General features: G+C 35.0%; 1 long non-coding RNA gene across 1 annotated transcript; it reads left to right on the top strand.

Moving 5' to 3' along the window:
* Positions 1-2,817: 2,817 nt before the first annotated feature.
* Positions 2,818-13,552, top strand: LOC310895744. The gene is made up of 3 exons (XR_014580924.1): positions 2,818-4,105; positions 8,831-8,880; positions 10,973-13,552. It is a non-coding gene; the product is annotated as an uncharacterized lncRNA (long non-coding RNA).
* Positions 13,553-15,732: the final 2,180 nt, after the last annotated feature.

Below are 15,732 nucleotides of genomic sequence, written 5' to 3'. Positions count from 1 at the left end.
ATCTCAGCGTGAATCTTTATCAGGCATTGCTCTAGAAAAGTGTGATTTCATTTGTCTTTGAGAAGTGTAACATAAAGAGAAGTGATCTCTCATCACAGTTTTCAGATCTTGACCGGGGCGCTCCTGGCAAGAAATTGAGAACTTTTGTTTTTGATCCAACCTTGATCTCCCTCACTGTCATTTATTTCTCAAAGCCTAGAAACAACAATTGTACTATGGTAGATAGATGGCTGACCCTTCTTCTGCACCTTTGCACCTACTCTTGTAAGCCTCACACTGCCTTACAGCTAGTAGTTGCAGCACAACACTTATTCTGGGTAGGTACTTTGCTAAATCTCATGGAAGATCAGGGTGTTTGCTTTTAGGTCAAAGCTTTTCTCCAATGTTTAAACTGTGGTACTTTGTAAAGTGGTAATTTGGTATTCACATAACATAATAACATCTGTTGCAAACACAGCTGAACTTACGGGTTCAGCAACAGTTGTATAACATAAGAAGTCCGGTTTCTTAAAGATATTGTCTATTCATTGTCCATCTGTGAGCCCTTTCCTCTCCATCAACTTCTGAGCATAATAACCAATTTCAATCAAATTGAAAATGGGAAAGAAATGACAAAGTTAATTAAATTCTCTTAAAATTCTCTCAGCTGGGTTGAAGCAAAAATGAAAACTTCTCTCACTACTGATATAAAGGCAGACTAATTCCTATGTTACATATTCACCTTGGCAACTATGAGCTGGTCAGTAGCTCAATAATTCTCAGAATACATGACTTCTATATAGCCATTAAAAATAAAGGGGAAGAAGAAGGCTAAGTGAGGAAGGCTCAAATCTATAGAAAGGCAGGCTACTTCAGTGACTGCAGTGTTTCGCTATTGCTTGTGAACTTTTTACTGAAGTTATTTACTTGTCACTTACCTTTTTCATAGGATCGTCAAGTTTCACCCAAATAACTGTCAGATATGCAAATGTATGCCTTCCGGGTGAGGTTTCAATTCCAGGGCAAGTTTTCTACATGCATAAGGAAGTTGAAGCTAAGCCTGTAGATGAAACATTACAGACTGAAGCAATTTTTTTAACAGTAGAAGTAAGACACATAAGGGAATATGAAAGGCACACTGACTTCAACTCTTTTCCAAACCTTGTAACAATGACTTGGTTCAAACTGATACAGAGAGATTTTTTGTACCTATTGGCTCTCAATTTTTGACTTAAAAATGCAATTGGGAAAGGTATTCTTATCTACTTCTGCTTTGCTATCACCAACAAAATTATATTTGTCAGAAGTCACTTCTTAACAGAGGAAAAGAACAAATATTTTCTTAAGAGTTCATTTTATTTAATTCTCTTTATTTCAGAAATACTACTTAGTAGTAGACAAATGAAAAGCAATTGTGATAACAGAAGCTAAAGACAAAGAAAATTACTGCATAAATGTAAGTGGATTTGAATTTGAAAGAACTCTTTACTCTTACTTTAAATCTGAAAATGTTCTACCTTGAAGGTTTTATTTTGCAATGAAATATACAGCCAGATTATAGAGAGGCAAAGAATATTTAATGGGAACTTAGGGATGCGTGGAAAAGTAACAATTGAGTAGTGCTCTGTTTTGCCATACTTCATGGAGCCAGTAGTGCTGAAAGGAATTGACAAGACTGTGACTCAGCCGAATCGTAATAGACTAGACAGTCACTCCTCAATCCAGACTCTTATTTATTTTTAATCTAAGCTGATGCAACTTTAGGGTTGTGACACAAACTGACAAAAGAATAGACTTTAAAAGTTACAGTTAGAATCTGTTCCTTATCCTTTTACTCTCAGAGCTTAGTGCTGCTCTCTGACCTCCAAGCACAATTTACAATATAGTTGGTAAAATAAGTGAGTTTGTCCATAAATGGAGTGTCAAAACATTGTTCTGTTTCTTAGAGGGATGTGAGCGCTCATTCTGCTGTTCATTTTAGCTCATGGGCTGAGTTATCTTGTAGGTAATATTTTTACCTAAGTTTGTATAGGGCATGCTTTATACCACTTATTTTTTGAATAGCATACATTCTTGCAAAGACAGATACAAAGCTGACACTAACCAAAGACAGTGAGGGCCAAAAGTGATGATATACAAGGCAAGATCATACTATAAATAGCTCTCAGCAGCTCTGGATTAAGTTCTTTTCGTAGTATATTCCCCTTCTTTTCCAGTCTTTTCAGAGTCAATACCACAAGATTTCTAGTAAGAAAAAGCACAAATCGAAAGCAGATGTTTCCTTTAGGCTTTGCAAAAAAAATAGGTCTAAGGTATGGCAATCCAGTAACATACATATTCTGTAGAGTTCTTTATTACCTGCAGTATTGGCAGTCTTTCTACCATTAGGGTATGTATGTAATATGTAGTAGTAAGAAGGTGCCAGGAAACAATGTATGGAAATATAATGGCAAAAATATCTGCATTTGAACAAGAGCTGTGTGTGAGCAGAGCTGACTGGTTAAGATTGTTTTCTAGGTTATTCAAGGTTATTTATTCGAGGTTAAATGACCTGGTCTCCTGTCTTTAATAACTGAACAGAAAACAGTAGCTCCAGTAAATGCCAACTTTTTGACTAACGTAATTTCATTACTTCTGTCAAAACCTCATAAACTCAAGCATCTAAGACACTGAGTTGAAGTCCCACCCACCCCAGGAAAATTCTATGTACAATGGATTAAAGAGAGGAAGAAAAGCAGAGACATCTCTTTTGGAAGCTCACCTTCTAAATGAAGAGTGATGTACAGAGAGCATCTAATGCTATCATCTACAAACAGAAATTGAATTGAATTTTTCTTTTAACCAGTGCTGGTAATGCTTTTGCTGAGTGCAGTTAAAGCTTAATTCACCATGCCCAGAGCTTATAGGCTTTCTTTCTGTCCTCCTAGTGTATGACATTCTAAACAAGGAGGGACACCAAAGTCTTCTTTGGATCCTGCAAGATGCTGAGAAGCTGAAGAGCTGAAATACAGCATTTTTTTTTACTTATTTCTCCCTTTCATGAGCTGAACCCAACTGTTTAAATGTGATTTTTTTTATTATTATTTTTTTTTCCCCAGAAACAGATTAGCTACAGGGCAAACTTCTCCTTCAACATCTGTTCAGCCTATTACTCACATATTCAGATTTTCCTGCTCACTCAGCATGTTATAGCTCATTACAGTGCATTAAATATTTTTCTGGAGAGAGCAGAGGGATTTCAACTGTGCTAGGTCCAACTACAGAGGATCCCAAATGTGAAAATTTTAGTTTTCGCCACCATGACTTCAGATACCGTTTCTTTTATGCGCAGCTATGCACTCCAGCTTCCTTACCAACATAAAACAGCAAATAAGAAGGTCCATTATTTCATGCCATAGAACAAGTGGTTCAAGATCTATTGAATGATGAAAACCCCATGCAAAACATCATCACTCTGATGAGATAAACAGTCAAACTGGCAGAATCATTTTTAGTCTTTTCTAGAGCAGTGTGAAAACATCGAATTATTTTCATATATTATTTTCAGTTCGGTTTCATTAAAAAACAATCTTCGTTTCTGTCTAGTTCTTTCTTGCCTTCTATTCTGGTTCAACTTATTTATTCAACTTATTATTCAATTTATTGATCAGCTTTGACCAAATTAAAAAAAAAAAAATTAAAAGGTAAGTTCTTACAAGTAGCATGAAAAACACAAGTTGCCAAAAATTAATTTTTATTTTTATTTTTTTTGTACAAAGAGCAGGTAGAACTTTGCTTATGAATATTTGTAGGTTTTTAAATCCTCCTGGAAAAAGCTATCTGGCCAAGTATCATAGGCAGAGAACCCACCTAGCTAATGCACTTCACCCATTATAAGCCACAGTATTTCTTTCGTTTACATTGAAGCCAGGTGCTACAGAGAAGGTGTTACCAAGGGATACTATATGGAAAACAGACCTGAAAACTGAGGGGTTTTGTGCTTATTATTTCCCTTACTCATAGACAGAATTCAATCTCCCGCCTAATTCTAGTATAGATCTGGATTGAAGACTGGCTGGTCACAGACGTAGCTGAAATGCAAGTATTTTAAACTATACTAGGTATAGACTTCCCAAGAAGAATGCAGGTAATTATATGGCAATCTGCAGTGTTTCTATTGATTATTATTTTAACTACAGAGAATCATAACACTAGTCACGCAATATTTTTGAAATTGAGTTACTTTTATTTTGACTTACTACTTAACTACTTACTACTTACTATTGAAATACTTAAGAACGTTATCTTTTTGTTTGCTTGTTTTGTTTTGCTTTGCTGTGCTTTTTTTCTTTTTTTCTTGTTTTTCTTTTTTTTAATTCTAAAAACTCATATGTTAGAAACCACATTGTGTTTTATCTGGTAAGAGTTGCAATATACTGTATAGTACAAAGAAAAAGTGATCATGTACAATCTATATTGTAAGTCTGAAGCATAACCTTGACCTTAACACTGCAGTATAATCAGCAGTTTAATTCAGTATTTACTGGAACTGTTGTTAGGAAAGATATGTTACCTTTTCAAAGTTCTTAGAATTTTATGATAGTCTGTCTACATTGCAACCCTTCTTTTCCAATGTTTTTGGCCTTTTTTTTTTATTATTGTCTAAAATCATATGTTTTAGTCTTTACCACGTGCCCATCTTTACTACTTAATTTAAAATGGAGGAGGATCTCTGAAGTAAGACCGCCTTTCTATTTTGCCAAGATTTCTACAACTGATTATGCATGTATGAATTTTGCTTAAGGAAATATATTATTTGGAAAAAAAAAATAATCTATGATATGTGAAACCCTTAAATAGAATATCCTGGGGAAAAAAAAAATCATAAAAATCATAGGGATCCAGTGTGAAACCTATTGGCATGTGTAAGTGTGCAGTTACGTGAGTCACTGAGTGGCAAGCACTCCTGTCCCCCATTACCTTCACAAGGAATCCTAAGTATCTAAATGCATTGCAGGAGGTGCATAAACTTGACATATATAAATAAGTCAAATGACAGAGCTTATCATCTATAATTCTTTTTATATAACCTGGAAGTATAAACCTTACAGAATACTGTCTGAAAATTAAAATATAGTTTTTCTGTGGTTTTCAGGTGATAAATTTGTAATTTTATTAGATATAGGGGAAAAAAAAAAAGCGCACCTACTTTGGAAGTCTTTCTTTTGCATATAAGACAGTAAGCTTGCACAGATATGCTGGTATCTACCTATAGTGAATTTATTTATCTAATATCATGAGTGACATAGTGTAAAACGGGGATTGGGGTTGGGGGGGGGGAGGGAGACAGAAGAATACTTTGAATAGCAGAAAAGCTGAAATTCATTAATGTTTTCTTAACAGTTCACTCAATTTCTTAACTAAGATGCAGGCTGAAGCAATAAGGTTAAAAGGCATAAAAATCACACAGGCCAAGAATACTAGCTATGGTCAAATGATTTACTCATCAGAATTACACTACATATGCAAAGCTTTTGGCCATTGTGTTCCCAGCTGGCAGCTACCACTAACATCTGGGCCATTAACATCAGAATTAGCAATCTAGAGAATTGTTTCTTCTATCACTTCCAGCTAATACTGGACTCCAATTAGCACTCTTCCAGGCCCACCTGCAAAAAATGTCTAACAGCTTCAAATATCCAAATGTTACAGCCTGTGGAAGGTTACATGAATTAAAAATAAGATAAAACTACTTCGAATATTATGGGTGTAAGGATTATTCCCTCTACTAACTCTTTTAACAAGTGACTGTGCTGACCATTTCCTTAGAAACAGAGCTAAAATAATTTTATAAAATGGAAGTTCCCTGAGTGCAGGTCTGCAAATAAAATCAGAAGTTCTTAAAGGTAAACAACAAAATACAACAGTTACTTCTTTGTAAGATGATTTACCTCTTCAAGAATCACTTCTACTGTGACACCTAACACTTACACAACAAAAACAGAAGTCAGGGAGAAGTGATTTATTTATTTGCAGTTTTGCTTTCATTTAGCTAACATCAACATAAAAATCTTAAAACTTGCAGGTGATTTAGAGCCAAGAAGATCCACTTGGCCTACAAAAATGAACATGCTATTGTTACTTTCCCTTGCTATGTTTTTAAGCTTATTACATCCTTCCTATGTTTAGTTATAACCTAAAAGTGAAATACCGAAACAGCAGTTTTGAATTATACAACATCACAGGGGCTAGTTCCTTCATTTCTCTCAAAAAATAAAGTAATTGAAATAAAAATGTGATACCACATGCTTGGTATTAGCACCAACCGATCAGTTGCACCAGCGGTCTGCCTTTCTATGCATACATTTGCTCAGATAGTGTAGCTGTCCATGTATAGCTACGTAAATCCCCATGACAAATGGAAGAGTGAATAAAAACACTTTCTTCCACATGTTCTTGGGTCTGTGTGTACCTTAACATTGGGACTTCGAAGCTTTATGCTTCCAACTCTTGCTTCATCTCCTCTTTTTTGTAACTTTATCCCCAGTCTACCTCAATCATCTAGGTACCAAAAGGAAATAGATATCAATAGAGCTGTGTCTTATGGTTTATGTGCACTTAGATTTCGTCTCTATGCCTTTTGTTAGCCATTAGACCAGTAAACAGATCTGTGCATGAGGGATATTGGTCATCAGATTTTCATGGACTTGTGTTAACTTACCTTTATCTTGATGTTTTCCTGATATCAAAGTTTGTTTATGCTTATTAAGCAATTAATGAACTCAAGGAAAACTTAAGAGCGTATGGAAGATATGGGCCAAGACTGGAAAAATTTAATAACACATTTCTCTTAGACATTTTTGCTTAAGAGAAATTCTCGATTATCTCTTTCTCCTCCACTTCAATACAATATGAAAGATTCCCAGTTGCATACAGCTCAGACAATTATATGAAAGCTGCAAAACAATTTGGTTTTACCTAAATAATGGAGCCACATAACATGCCTTTCCTTCTGAAATAACAAGATACTTACACTTTGAACTTGAGTCTTGTGTGAAGCAGAACATCATGCTGAGGATTTGAATTCCTATAATTTGATTTGAGAATAGTACATTCATTTCTTTTGCACGTGTACAGAAGAGAGAACACTGAAGTCAATTATGGTCAGATGTGTAGGAATTTGTTTTGACTGTTGAGTTAAACTGTGTGATGATTCCAATGTGCATGAAAGACACGTACACTACTATGTCACCAGATGTGAAATAAATAAATAAATAAATTACGTGGCAAAGATGAGAACTGATATGTAGAAAAAATGAGTACATTTCTCAGCTTTGTGGAGTCCTGATTTGAATATTATGCCATCTGCTAAACAATGAGATAAGGAAACTCCACTTCTGACTGTTCAGTAAATCAAATAATTAACTAATAATGAAAGCTTCCTCAGCTATCAGCAAACAGGGAGAAATTTTCCTTTGCTAAAACCTCTCTACATACCTTTTCAGGGAAAACAATTTTGTTCAGCCTGTCAATCAAAACATTTATGACTCTAAACATATAAGTAAACTTAAATGACCTTAAGATTATTTATTTTTACAAATTCTGATATTTGAGGTAATTTTTGTTATTTTGTTGATGTCTGAAATGTATTATTATAAACAACAACACAACACTAAAAAGACAAATCTCTAGTGGAGATAAATAAATGGAGCTTTACCAAATCCTTTGTTATTACACTGATTTACCAGCTGTTAATCTGGCTTTTTATTCTGGCTTTACTGGCTTGCCAGTAAAAGCAGGGCAAAAGAATTTGTAGGAGAAGGTCAAGTACTTTAATGACTGGTTTCTCACTAGCTTGCTTCACTACTTTGGCACACAGATTCCCAAGGGGAAACAGGGCCATATCTCCAAAAATTATTTTGAAGGCAGACAATGCACTATCTCTTAACACTAATTCACTGGTGCTATAATCAGTCAAATTATTGCATGAATTGTATTAATGCTAATTACAATGGAGAAGGACAATCTTGTGCCAATGATATAAGACTGTGAGCATACAGAGAGATTCCAGTACTTTTTTCCATCTTCTCCACTGATTTTCTGCATACCCTTGGGCAAGTCACATGAACTGTTTGCCATACATTAGGTTCGGTAAACTTACTTACCATACTCTTTGTCCCTCACATTGCTGCTTCAAAAGAGCAATGTTAAACCAGTTCACTGGCAGCACTTGGAAAACAGTCATGTAAAGATACCCCAGAAACAATTAGGATTGAACAGCTTTATAGGAATGGTGTACCTATACAGTTAATCCATCCCTAAAAAGTTCCTGAATTATGATATTTTCTTTCTCTAGAAAGATAAAAAGTGTATTACCTGAGCTTAGAAATATTAGGAGGAAAAAAAAATAGAAGAGGAAGGGCAAGGCAGATGAAAGTGTTCTATGTTTGTACAATTGATAGGTAGATATCTGTCATGCAACAAAGCATGTCACTTTGCCATTTCTTTGCACTAACCATTTACTTTCTACAGTTTTTACAACCTGATTATGTCTTACTTCTGTATAATTACCAGGATATAAAATTGGAGGCTCACTGAGTTCTTTCCCATTCAGTCACATCCAAGTAAGAGACAAAATTTTATCCTTTGTATTAAACCTCTACTTGGTTTTCTTAATCAGTTTTTTTCCCTTTTGTTTTAAGTGGAAGGAAAGATGGGTGAAAGCCCTGCACTATAGCAATAATTAACTTTTAGTAGCCTTTGTTGTTGAATTCTCTAGTAGCTAAGGAGATTGCTTGTGTTGCTATAGAATATCAATTAGAATTTTTTGACTGTAGAGAGTGCATAGCAATAAAATATGTCTTTTCTACAGGACCCTACGTCTGTCACATATGGTGGAACATCTTCATTACATGATGCTTGGTAAGCAAGAGAATTACTATTGTCCCCTGAAAATGAAGTACAAATCTCAATACCTGAAAATGTCAGACAGCTGGTAATCTAAGCTGCTGGCTTCAGATATCTTGACTATTCTGTAATCCTTCCCTTTTCATTAAATATTGAATGGCTTTTATAGGCTAATAAGAATTAGAAGAAAGAAATGGCCAAAAATTTCCAAATATCTCTCAATGTATGTCAAAATACAGTGAAACTCAAGTTGCTTCATTTCATTATGTAAAAAGGACATGCTTCCTTTTAATATTACAAATAATATTTCACACTGAAGGGAAATGTCACAAGCATTCTGAGGAAAAAAAATAAAAGTGTTAAAGAATCTGCTTTTCATTATGATTTTTTCTCTCCTGAATCCCATAGCTTTGCACTTTATGAAACATAAGGTTATTTAAATCCTTAAAAAATTAAATGATGCCATCCTTGCAAATATGATAGTTCGTTTTGCAAATCACAAAGGAAATATTATTTTTCCATGCTGAACACAAATTTCACATTACAGTATTGCAGTATAATTGTACTTATTTGAAATATATTTAATCTTCCCCTAGCAGATTTGTTGGATGCAGTAAAACAGTTCTATTCTTATTTTCCTAGAAATGAAAAAACTTTCCAAATGTTCTCCATATCAAAATGTTTCAGCATAACAAGAAAACATTTGAAAGATATAAAAACATAAACATAATTAACAAGAAGTAATAAGCTTTAATAATTATGATGAAAACAACCTTCAAGATATAATTGAAGAGGTGTAAAAATGTCAAGATTTATCATAGCTGCTGCATCAGGCAACAAAGAAAGGAACATTAGTTATTTGTATCTTTCCAAAATTTGTCTCTTTTTGATGGACTGTTTCTGTAAGCGGCTTCCATTTCAAAACAAATGTGTTTCAAAAACATGAGGGAGACACACCCTAACTCTTTTTCTTAATCATAAAAAATAAAACTCAACTTTTTCAATGTTTAAAATTTGTGTTTCTGAAGGACATAATAAAAAACCTTTCAGATTCTTGAAACTGAAACTTAAGAGGGAATATTATGTAAATAATAGGGCATCATCTAATAAGTATTTGAAATCTTAGACTAAAACAAAATGGCGTGCATATGAAAAATATCTGAGCTCACTGTGGTAAAAAATATTCAGTTATTCTACTGTGGTGTGAGTCCTTTGTTGAACTATCACTCTTTTAAATTGATTCATTGCCCAATGTAATAAAATAATAACCTCAGATAACCACTGCTAGTCTTGGAGAAAAACATTTGATAAAGGAAGAGTGACAAAAGCTTTCTCTTTTGACTTAAAAAGATCAAATCTCATGTACTTCACAACTGCATATGAAATGCTGAATTCTCTGGTTTTATACGTGTCAAACTTTGTTGTGGTCTCTGATGGGTCTGGTCAAAATATGATCAGATTCCGATGAGTATTCCACATTGAATTGATTCCTATATTTCAGTTTAAGTATTCTGAATATATTTCGTACCTTTTAATTTCTTATATACTATATGACAAGGAGAGCACATCTCAGATATAGACTTTCTAGGACAATAGATTTCACCAGCTTAGCACCCTTAGGATCATGAAAATTTGTTAAAGAATTTCTATGCATCTCTTACAAATTACCAAAACTGCTCAGACTGCAGCTGTCCATTAGGATGTTGGTATGAGGAAAATAGACTCACACTATTTTCTATCTGTTTTCATAACAGTTTTGTTTCAGAAGACATTTGAACAGAATATCCTGATGTGTTATTATACTATAACACTATTACTATCATACTATTATGTCTTTTATCTTTTTTTTTTTTTTCTGGTGTATTTTGTGAAAGGAACTTAAATCATCCACAGTATAATGGCCTAGTAATGACATTGAAGTTTACATTTATCCAATAGAGATGGACAAACATGAGAAAGCTTCTTCTGTTGACCAAAAAAAAAGTGAAAAAGTTAGTCAAAACCTTAACAAAATAGAACACCACTAAATACAGTAATATAATTTTTAATATGAAGATTTTATTAAAATTAAAAAAAATAATAATAATCTTTTTTGTCTCTCATGTAGATTTTCCTTCTTGGCTCAAGATTCTAAACTTCTTTTCCCACATTTGTAAATCTGACATCACTACTTCTTTTTAACGTAGTTTGAAGTGTCTGAAATACTTTCTAGTGAAAGACAGCCCTTACTTAAAAGTAAAAATGTTTAAAAGAAAGAAAGGAAGAAAGAAAAGAGAAAAGAAAAGAAAAGAAAAGAAAAGAAAAGAAAAGAAAAGAAAAGAAAAGAAAAGAAAAGAAAAGAAAAGAAAAGAAAAGAAAAGAAAAGAAAAGAAAAGAAAAGAAAAGAAAAGAAAAGAAAAGAAAAGAAAAGAAAAGAAAAGAAAAGAAAAGAAAAGAAAAGAAAAGAAAAGAAAAGAAAAAGAAAAGAAAAGAAAAAAGAAAAGAAAAGAAAAGAAAAAAGAAATCACACACAGAAAGAGGTTTCTCAGAGAGTTTGCAAAGTATCCATCCCTGGAGATATTCGTAACACAACTGGACACAGTCCCGACCAACCTGCTCTGGCTGAACTTGCTCCGAGCAGTTTGAACTAGACCAATTCAACTATTCTGTGATTCTATGAAATATAATCCTCAAATTCTTGTAAATAAATATATATATATATATATAAAACAAGTAACAAACTACTGGTTTTCAGACAGAAAGTGTGGAAAATTTCTGAAGCACAGTCTCAATGAAACTAAAAGTTTTCATTATCACAAAAATATTTCATAAGAGAAACTTCCCATTACTAGCTACATTACTTGAGTTTTTACCATTTCTCCGCTACTTCTAATTAATCTTGGCCTCAAGGCCAAAGGCATGCACTTACAGTGATAGCAATAGACATACTGTGTATATATATTTCATGTCCACTTTTTTCCTTTATATCCCAATTAAGACTTAAAATAATTAAACTCTGTGACTGTATTTTTATCAGTTTCTATGTGAGAATCTACAAGGTCCTGAAAATTTTTAATACAGAGGAAAATAAATGAAAAATTGCACAGGTCAGAGAATTTTGTATGGGCTACAACCTAACTGGAACACACAGGAGGACTGATAATATTTTATAATAATTCATCTTGAAGTTTACTGGAGTGTGGTGGAACATTTTAACTGCAAATCCTGTCTAAAACATAATTTATTTCCATCAAATTTTTAAACTGATGGTGTGAATCAGTTATGTTAGCTGAGCTAAATAGGTCCACTTCTGCCATTATAAATGTGCAGGTTCTCTTTTTTGATTTCAGCAGAACACCTATAATACAATATCGTATTTTATGTATATACAAAGCAATATGTAAAGGAAACAGCAAAGGCAGAAAATAGAAACAACACTTGAGAGGGAAGATATAATTTCACCAAAAAAAAAAAAAGCAGCAGAGATCACAAACTGTCAGACAGGATCAGCTAATAAATAAAATTTCAGTTTTGTCCATTTTCAACCATTTTGATGATCAAAAGTTGCTTATACAACCAAAAAGATATATGTCAAGCTTCAAAAAGTTGGTGTCAAATATCATGTGGAAATGTAAGGAAGAAAATATTACTCTGAACATCATCAGCATACAAATAACAAACCACAGGCTTTTTAGTTCAAGCTCTTGGTGAGCTTAGTAATGTTACCTGTTCAATATGGTACTTCATTGTATCAGAATATATGGCCATCATTGATCCTAGGTGTGTACTTCATATCACTGTATTGCAAGATGCTTGCCATAAAAGCTCTTTACTACTGCTTTTGTTTTCCTTTTTTTTTTCTCTGTTCTGTACATTGGAGAAGTTCAAAGTACATTTGTATTGCCCTATTTGACAGTCTGAGAGGTATTTTTTCAAATTGTGTGAAATATAACAAAAAAAAAAAATCTTAATCCTAAAGGAGAAGTTGCAAGAAGGAGATGGCTATGACGTACTCTGTATGAGTATCACTCTTTGATGATACTGTGTACCTCATTTTGGAAGTACCTTTTAGCTGAACCACTGGTTCAGCTAAACTCAGCTAGTAATAAAAATATATTTTGTTAAAGCAAGGCATATTTTAACAGATCATGTGAAAGACCTTAGTCCCAACAACTCTCACTTTCTTTCCTTCTCCCTCATTCATCCATGCCAATTACATGGTGCTATGATTCTCTGACCAAGTGGTATTCCAATATTTCTGAAGCAATAAATTGATCCTTCCTAATTGTATTATTTTTGTCAACAAAAACGAGGAACTGTCCTGTGATAACACTTTGGAAAAGTGCCATCTTCCTCCAAAGCCAGAGTAATTAGAATAATTATACTATTAAATATTACTGTAGTTTTTCACATTTCATTATCAGCTACCTTTAATTCAATGGGATACGGAGAAGATACAATCTTCACTGAAAATTTGTCCTGTGTTTTTACTGTACTTTACTGTGTTTTTTCAAAGGAAGTAAAATCTGTCATTACACTATATAGTAAAACAGCTCAGTAGCCACTGCCAAAACAAAGCCTTCCACCAGTTCTTCAGTCAGGTGAAGTTACCAAACTCACAGTGCTCTCTATCCTATTATCCTAGATAACGTTATTTCTTCTTTATTTGGAAATGTGCACCCTGCCAATTAAAGATTATACCTTCCTTCTGTTAATACCACTGCCCTTAATTAGAAGTTTTTATGCATTTCAAGAGAGATCAGACAGCATCCAATCTGTTTAGGCAGAGGTTTATTTAACGTTGCATAAGATCTGGATAACTACAGTCGTATGATTATCAAATAACTATTGCCTTATTCAAATGGCTCCTGTGTCCTTGAGTGATTTCAGCTGACTGGGATCCTTTTTGGTAACTGTCTATTTTCTTCAGTTCAAGAAAATCCAAAGACTTTAGTTAGTGCTTCTTTATTCAAAGCCTCCATCACATATGCTAATACCTATTAGCTATCTAATCATTGATCTTGCTTGTTAATTTAGTTAAATATATGACTAAGATTGAGCTGTAACAATTACGTCACTAAAATAAAACTATACGGAAAAGGAAAACCTGTTATTCTACCCTTTTTTCACATACCAACAGGAGCAGCTGCTATATCACTTTCTTATTTTTCATTCATTTGCTTTTGCTACAGGCTTTCAATACTGTATTTTGAATGTCTAAGACAAATAGAAATTATGACATTTGTGATTCATACACTGCCTTTGTCTTCAGGCTCCTTTTCTCAAACAAAATAGTGTGCTATACATGTATATATATATATATTATATATATATAAGAAGAAAAAAATAGATGAAAGAGAGCAGTTATCTGTTATTAAGTGCAAGCATATCAACTGAGACACTGTGTATGTCAGGTAGTGACAGAAGAAATGGTGGCAAGAGGGTACATGAACCTAGAGTGTTTTCTTTATTCCTTATTTAAAAACAAGCTTTTCTCTCCCTTCATACTACAAAGTACAGCAATTCCTGACCAGAAAACAAGCCATAGTACAGCATGTGGTGGTTTTACTTGGGTGGGCGGCCGATTTCCACCACAACCGCTCTCTCACTCCCCCTCCTCAAAGAGGAACGGGGAGAAAATACAATGAAAAGGGAATGAAAAGGGCTCAAGGGTTGAGATAAGGATGAGGAGATCGCACAGTAATTATCGTGACAGGCAAAACAGACTCAGCATAGGGAGACAGTAAGCTTTATTACCTATTGCTAACAAGCTAGAGAAGTGAGAAACAAAGGAAAGAAACCAAAAGCACCTTCCCCCCCATCCACCCCCTTCCACCACCTCCCCCCAAGCGGCACAGGGGAACGGGGGTTACAGTCAGTCTATAGCTCTTCTTCGCTGCTGCTCCTTCTCGGTCACTCTCGTCCCCTGTGCTGTGGGGTCCCTCCCACGGGATGCAGTCCTTGCTGAACTGATCCGGCGTAGGCTGCCCACAGGCAGCAGCTCTTCAAGAACTGCTCCAGATATGGGTCCGTATCATGGGGTCCATCCCTCAGGAGCAAACTGCTCCAACCTGGATCCCCCACAGGCAGCAGCTCCTGCAAGGTCACCTGCTCCTGCGTGGTCCCCTCTCCACAGGCTACAGGTCCGGCCCAATATCTGCTCCAGCAGGGGTCTTCCACAGGCCGCAGCCTCTGTTGGTGCAGGTCCACCTGCTCCACCGTGGTCTCCTCCACGGGCTGCAGCGTGGAAGCTTGCTCCACCATGGTACTCCATGGGCTGCAGAGGGACAGCCTGCTTCACCATGGTCCTCGCCACAGGCCGCAGGGGACTTCTGCTCTGGCGCCTGGAGCACCTCTCCCCCTCCCTCTTCACTGACCTTGGTGCCTGCAAGGCTGTTTCTCACTCCTCTCACTCTCCCAGCTGCTGTGTGGCGCAGCGTTTTTTTTTCCGTGTCTTAAATATGCTCTCACAGAGGCGCAAAACACCATCACTTATTGGCTCAGCTCTGGTCAGCAATGGGGCCCTTACCAAACATGGGGCAGCTTCTAGATCCTTCTCACAAAAGCCACCCCTAGGCCTCCTGCTACCAAAACCTTGCCACATAAACCCACTACACAGCAACATTTTTTTTTTTCATAAAGTAACTGTTAAAAAGTTAATTTTTATGCTAATAAATGTCATGTTTTACAGGATGGTATCTAAAAGCTGAATTTGAAAAACTGAACTAAAAGCTTGAACTTTCTATGGGTTGTTGGCTGTCAGTATACTCCGGTGCCTTCGGTTCTTTTTAAATTTTGGCTAATATGAAAGCTGATTCAATATATTCTCATTAAAGAGTATTTATTTTAAATTGAAATATTATCATATACTTAGAATGTCAAGATATG

The sequence above is a fragment of the Anser anser genome (genome assembly GCF_964211835.1).
Source record: "Anser anser genome assembly, chromosome: 2".
NCBI lineage: Eukaryota > Metazoa > Chordata > Aves > Anseriformes > Anatidae > Anser > Anser anser.
This window is presented reverse-complemented; position numbering and strand designations above follow the sequence as displayed.